A 6,945-nucleotide genomic window follows, 5' to 3' on the forward strand; every position below is an offset into this window, starting at 1 on the left:
ACAGCATAAGGATATCTCAGCAAATCCTCTGGTAGCATCTTCCCTTCCCTGACAAAAGGGTGGAACACTGAAGAATTGTAGCGGAGTGTACCTCCTCACATTAATGCTGCTTTCTTGAAGGGTAAAAGTTTTCCAAAAACACAACCTGAAGACCACCAAGCCAGCTTGACCTCAGAGTACATTCAAACCTGTCCTCATTCAAACTGCCTTCAACCTAAAGCACTTTATCTTTTACTTCCATATGTTGCCCAAGGCTGTGTGTGATGCTTGCAAACAGAGCAGTACAGATGTTGCAAGCAGCTACAGACCTAAACATGGATTGTAATGTAAAAGACAAGACCTATTAATGGTCTGCAGGTAAGAAGTAGAACCAAAGGTCAAAACAATTTCTAGGTAATAACCTTTAATGTAGAAGGTTCAGCCTTATTTCGCTCACTTACTTCCCTCTCCCCAACCCCCACAGATTATTTTCCAAGGAATTATATGATATACACAATATTTACCCTAAAAGAGGACTACAAACAGCATGCAGTTCTGCACCCACTCTCTAAGGTTCAATTTGGTGCTTACTTCCAACAACAAATAAATCATATATTGCAGACAGCTTCTCTTGTAGCCAAAAGCAACAGGTAGTGAGTGACCACCATGAACTGGTAGTCCAGAATAAGTTTTGCTTATTTGAAAAAGTGAAAGAGAGCTGTCTCACTGCCAGTGAACTGCAGAAAGTGAGAGTACACAATTAAAAGGTACACTTGAAGAGGGAAAGCTGATACAGCCATGTCTCCCTACTGACATATGAAAATAGGCAAAACAAAGACCTGAGTGCTCAGGACACTACAGCTACTGGAAATGAACCCTTCCCACATAATATTATCCGTCTTCAGCAGTCTCCAGTGCCATGACTTAAGAAGCTGCACATAATTTCCTTCCTAAGAGGAAACAAACTGTATTTTTGCTACAATAAATTTGATGTATAAATTTGTACAAGTGCCTCTGTGCTACATTGACACAGGATCTTTAAGAAAGACCAGCCAAAGAGCCGATGGCTGTCACACAACTGTCCCCACATTTCAAAATCCACTTATGTAACAGTACTTTCTTCCATCTTAATTATTGTCTCTTGCAGCAGAAAAAACAAGATACAAACTTTACTGTGATATCAGAAAGGGTGTTTTTAACTCATGCTGTAAAATAATTTTAAAATGTTGTTTCACAATTTATCAAGTTGCTCTAAGGACACATTGCTGTCAAAATGAGAATTCTAGTCCTTACTGCCATCACCTCCCTTGCATCAGTTCTAGGAATGACATGACTGCAGAGGGAGGCAGATCAGCCTGCTGAATGAAAATTTAACAGCTAGAAAGAAAAAAAAAACAAACCCTGGTACCTCCCCTAAAAGTGCAGCTTTTTGAGAAGTAAGAAGTGTGGAGGACTTACTAAATGTAAATTGTATGAAATTTTTAGAACTACCTCTATCAATATGAACAATATTAAAAGAACAGAAGAAAAAAAATCCATCCAATCATGAACATTTTCTTGGAGGAAGAGGTGGGATGCAATTTAAAAATATTTCTACAATATGCAGCAGCAAAAACAGTTAAAAAAAATCTTGTCCCTTTTTGCTGATTTCTACATCCAGGTTGCAACCACACATCTCGATCTGTTAATGCAAGGGTTGTAACACCATCCTATGAATTTGTTAACAAAATCATTTCATTCTTAAAAATGATCATTCACTTTATGCGAAAGCAAATTATGCTACCAAAAACTTCTCAAGTAACTGGCTCATCACAAACTTGACAGAAACCAATTCCACACACTTCACTATGACAAACAGCAGTTTGGTGGGTTTTTTAAAAAAATGCATATTATGTGTCTAGAAGCATTTAATCTTAATAAAGTGCTTTTTTTTTTTTTTTTTTGCCAGCCTGCATGTAATCTAAATTGTGATTACTTTGTAACAAATAGGATATGTATGCCCTTCTGTGACAGGAATGCCAGATTCATACACTGGAGTCACTAGAGTAACATTTCTTAAGAAAAATAGCTTTTTTTTTTTTTTCTTAAGAAGAAAGGGTTACAAAGATTTGGGCCCACAGTTCACTTAGTGAAAGAATGTCAAACATACTTTCAACATAGTTTCTTTGGTTCCAGTCCCTCAAGAATTTTACAGGGAAAAAAGGTAATAAAGTTAAAAGCAAGCACTCACAATAGAAACCCACTTGTCTCCACTGTCTGTAAAAAGGCAGGAGGGGATTTTGATCCAGCACAACTGAGAACATAGAGAGGTCCAGGCCCTGCTGTGTGATAAGACCATCCAAAATAACCTAGATACAGTAAGTATTCTGCCCATACCACCACTTTGTTTATACTATAGAAGTAGTTGGCTCAAGCACTTTAAACTGAGATAAATGTCGCCAACAATAAAATTAGAAAGCAATCCATTGATTTCCAGACGCTCATTTTGCACCTAGGTCACCTCCAGTTCCCTGAGAAAAGCACAAACACCCAGTGGCTGCACAGCAAATTAGATGAGAAAAGTTATTCAGGTAAATATAGATGAGCCAAATAAGTTTTTGTGGGTTTTTTTTGTTGGTGGTGGTGGTGGTTTTTTGTTTGTTTGTTTTTGTTTGGGTTTTTTGTTTGGTTGGTTTTTTGGGAGTTTTTGTTTGTTTTATTTGTTTATTTGTCTGAGTGTTTTGGTTTGGTTTTTGTTTGTTTGAGGGGGTTGTTTGGGTTTTTGGAGGTTTTTTTGAACCCCAACTAGTCCCCTGAGTAATGACACAAAGGAACAGGCCAATCCAAGAAGCACAAGGACATCTGGACTGTTTCTTTCTTTGACAGTGCCAATTTGAAATGTTCAGGGAACTGTGGCTTCCCTGACCCTTCAGACGCTTATAAACAAACCCAAATGAAATAAATATTAATAGGACAATACTCCCCCACATTCTTGCTCCTCCTGTTCTTCACACCTTACTGCTGGTTCCACGCCTCTACAAAATTAAGCCAAACCAAGTTCTGATGCAGCACATTGAACTGGATCAAGGAAAAAAATCAACTAAAAAATTAGAATTTTCTTCAACTAAATTAATTTCCCCACAGGAAGCTGTGACTAAGGACTGTTTAGTCCAGAATATTCTCATGAAGAGCTCTACCATTGAGCCATGACAACACATATCTATCCTGTTTTCTAAGGTTTTTGTCAAATTCCATTTAGTACATTTGAAACCTTACAGGTTTTGGTTTTATTTGGAAGTGGTTATTTCACCACACATAATAATGACTTCAGGTTGTTGCCCCATGCCTCCTCATGATGGCTTTTATTATTTCAAGTCCAATTCCACACCAGGCACTGCCTCTCTGGCCTTTGCAAAGCAGCTACCAAGACCAGCACCAGCCCATCAAGCTTCTATCAGCTGGCACCACAAGGGCAGCTGCTTCCACACTTGGATTTACAAGACAAATCAAAATGAAATTGTGGGGGTCCCCATAGATCATCTCTTCAGAGTAGGAACACCACAAATTCATTAATTCTTGCAGCTTGCTTAATGTCTGCTACATGTTCATTTAATGAAAATAGTTTGTGTGCATATTTTACCCTGCAGGCAAACCCACAAAGAGCAAACAGTTCAGAATACTTTACAACCACAAGCCTTTCTTCAGAAAGTACCAGTGAAAATTTATTTCAGATAAATATATTGCTGTGTTCACATGGAAAAATGAAGGTAAAAAGGGTTTTAGGCACCCATTTAGTTTGGATTCCTTTCATCATATACATCTACTGCCTGGTTTCCAGAGATCTCAGGCCCTTTCAAGTGCACTTGTAATCATAGGGTTTCAGATCTCGTTAATTCATTCACATCACCCAAAATTAGAGGGCAGAGTTTTAGGTCTTGATCAGTGTGGCGGGGCTGTGGCACAGCAAAGGCAACACATGCTGCTCAGCTTGGTCTGACATTATCTAGTCCAAACCAGTCCTTGCCTTCTGTGCTCACGCAGCTGCCTGGAATCTTTGCTGGCAATGAACACCGAGACTGTAAGACAAATATGGCTGAAACTGAAAACACCTCTACTACGTAAACAGTCAGTAAAGAAGAAATCCATTGCACTACCAGTTTCCAAATGAAGACCTTGAAGAAAATGCCAGCCAGTGGATGGTTAAGTTTCAGCATATTGGGCCAGATTCCAAAACCCTCAAGCCAGTTAGTAATTAACAGACATCTAGGTCCTCCACATGAAAGAAGCCTATTGTTAAAACAGTGACACAAATTTTTCCTTTCCTTTTCCTAGCCAGTCTCTGCCTGTGTTTTAAGATTCCCTTAGGACTAAACAGCCTATGATTTTAGAACCTCCACTTCTCAAACAGACAATTTGTTAGATTTTTAGTTGCCAAGAATGCAAACATGCTTACACCAGAGGTAGAACAAAATTAATTTACAGGCTTCTCAGAAGCCCATAATCTCCCCTTTCTTTCATTTAATACCTGGAAAAAAATAATATCCAAAAAACCTTCTACCATATCTACAACAGCAAATGAATTACAAAACATAGTAACAAAACATACAGGGGGCCTGTAAATAGTCTGAGATGAGTCCAATTAGTGAGCAACATACCTACAGGGAATATTAGCCTGTGTCTTCATAGATAATGATGCGTAATAGCAAAATTTCTAAGATAAACCAAAGGATGCCTCACTAAAACCATTGCCTGTTCTCTGTTCTGTTGCCTTACTGAAGACAGATGTGAATAACAAGTGACTACATGTAAACCACACAAACTAGACAATGTAATAAAATAAAAGATTATGCTAAAGTTGCATTTTGAAAGAATGTAGAGCAGACACTCATCTGTAAGGGAGCAAGTTAATCATCAAGGACAACAGGGAAGATGTGACAGTGCAGGAGCTGGCAGAAGTATTCAACAGATATGACAATTTTTAAGAAGAGTCAATAAAACAAAGAGTCAAGCTCATCAGAAAAGCACAAAAAGTTCTATCAGATTTAAAAATATTTTCTGAATGCCCATGGCTTTTCAAAGTCTACGCCTTTGATTGCTTTGCTGTTTGCTGGAGTTTCACTTATGTGTCTCTACCATACCCAAATCTACCTGGTCATATGAAGAAAAAGCCAAATTCCCACTGCATTCAAGATGAAAAAAACATCCTTGGAGAAAAGAACTAGATGAATCCCTTTGGTACCAGGTTCACCTCCTCCCACTCCAAGGAGCTCCTTGCACCCTACCTGTCTATGCAATTGTTCATTTTAACTCACTACATAAGACCAGAATTATGTAATGAAAGCTTAATTCAGCAACTCAGTCAACAGCACCATTCACCAGGATAGTCAGTCCTTCCACTGCCACCCCAACAAAGGTGCCAGCAAATATGTAGGCACATGGGAGTGCTGCTCTCACCTCTGGGTACAGGTAGTCAGTCCAGGTCCAGACTGCAGAGCTCCAGGAAGCTCGCACTGCTGCTGGAGGAGAGCTGCAGGCAGGCTGCTGGGATGTCAGATCAGCATTGCTTGTGAGCTTCTGCCACCTAACAAGTTTGGGAAGAACTGAGCTTACTGGTTCACTGGCAGACTTTGCTGCTGTGTTGCAGAAAGCCTATCTTGCAGCTCCAGGCTAAAAGCAAAATGAAGGAAACTCAGGCATGTTTCAAAAGTTACTCATTAATTTTGTCCTAAGTCATTAATTTTGTTTTAAGAAAGATGTATTTCTCATTCTTTTTGCTTCAAATAGTAAGCAACATCTATTAGTACTTTCTAATATAGTCATAAATTCAAAATTTGTCTGAGGCAGGCAGTTATGTTCTTTCAGATTCTTCTAGCACTGGGCTCCATCTTCTCTGTATTTTGTTTATTCTGTATATACAATTGTAAAGCCACAAGTGTTTCCTAACATTCAGTATTCACAAGCACACGTATTAATAATTCAGCAAAGCGAAAGTAATCTGCAAGCATCATCTCATAATGCAGAATGTTCCAACAGCAAGAAAAGCAAGTGCTTAATTTTAAAATGAACAATTACAAGGGAGAAGTCTCTTTTTAATAACTTTATAGAAGTACTTTTAAAAACTTTATAGAAGTACAAAGCAGATGCTGGACATCAAAATCTTCTGGAGGATCTTGGGTCAGGTGAGAGCTCCGAGTCACATAACACAGCATCCCCGTCCCCAGAATAATCACATCCCTAACCCCCGCCACAAGAGTGGCAATATCTACAAGACTGGAAATATTTTCACAATTATTTAAGCATATTGTGTTTATCTTTACAGTTTTAAAATGGTGGCAAAAAAGAAGGGACAAAAAAACAAAAAAAAAACTCTCTCTGCTTTTTTAGAGTGTGGTTATATTTTTGCCCCTCTGACAAATATTTTTACATGGCCACAACACCAACACTCGCAAAGGCAACGCAGCTGAAAATTTTAAAGGGCGATATAAAACTTTATTTTCACACTTCCAACAGAAAAGAGCAGCGATAATTTAGCGCTTCACACAGCAGCCAGCAAAGATGAAGTGCGGAGGCCAGCAGTGAAATTACGCAACCCGTTCGCGTACCAAACGCTGTAAATTACGATACATTAACGCAGAGAGCGCCGCCCGCCCAGAGCAGCGGGCCCACCCCCCCATCGCCCCGCTCTCCTCCCGGCCCCAAGATGGCGCCGCGGCCCCCACAGCCCCGGCCACAGCCCGCCCCCCCCTCGACCCGCCCCCTCCAAGATGGCGGACGCACCTCCATTCCCTCGGCTGCGCCCCCGCCCCGCCTGCTCCGCCTCTCCGCTGCAGCGCGGCCCCGCCCCCTCCCCGCCCTCCCTGCTCTCCCATTGGCTGATACCGCCGCCTCTCCTGCCGCAACAGCCAATGGAAAGAGGAAGGAAAGGAGGTGCGCGCGCGGCCCCGCCCTCCTCACATCGCCCGCATCCAGTAGCTCGCGCTCCCCGGC

The 6,945-nt window shown here is 40.6% G+C and overlaps 1 protein-coding gene across 4 annotated transcripts in view; it reads right to left on the reverse strand.

Moving 5' to 3' along the window:
- The window catches only part of CAB39L (calcium binding protein 39 like), a 61,516-nt gene extending 54,723 nt beyond the window's left edge, over window positions 1-6,793 (reverse strand). Inside the window, exons 1-2 of one of the 4 annotated variants that reach the window (XM_058849758.1) lie at window positions 6,736-6,793; window positions 5,413-5,539 (exon numbers count right to left, since the gene is read on the reverse strand). The gene's annotated coding sequence lies outside the window, so the exon portion shown is untranslated. Of the gene's footprint in view, window positions 1-5,412; window positions 5,626-6,560; window positions 6,666-6,735 lie in introns of those variants that run through there. The other 3 variants (XM_058849742.1, XM_058849751.1, XM_058849768.1) reach the window with 3 other exon arrangements.
- Between the last annotated feature and the right edge of the window lie 152 nt (window positions 6,794-6,945).

This window comes from Poecile atricapillus, chromosome 1, assembly GCF_030490865.1.
Source record: "Poecile atricapillus isolate bPoeAtr1 chromosome 1, bPoeAtr1.hap1, whole genome shotgun sequence".
NCBI lineage: Eukaryota > Metazoa > Chordata > Aves > Passeriformes > Paridae > Poecile > Poecile atricapillus.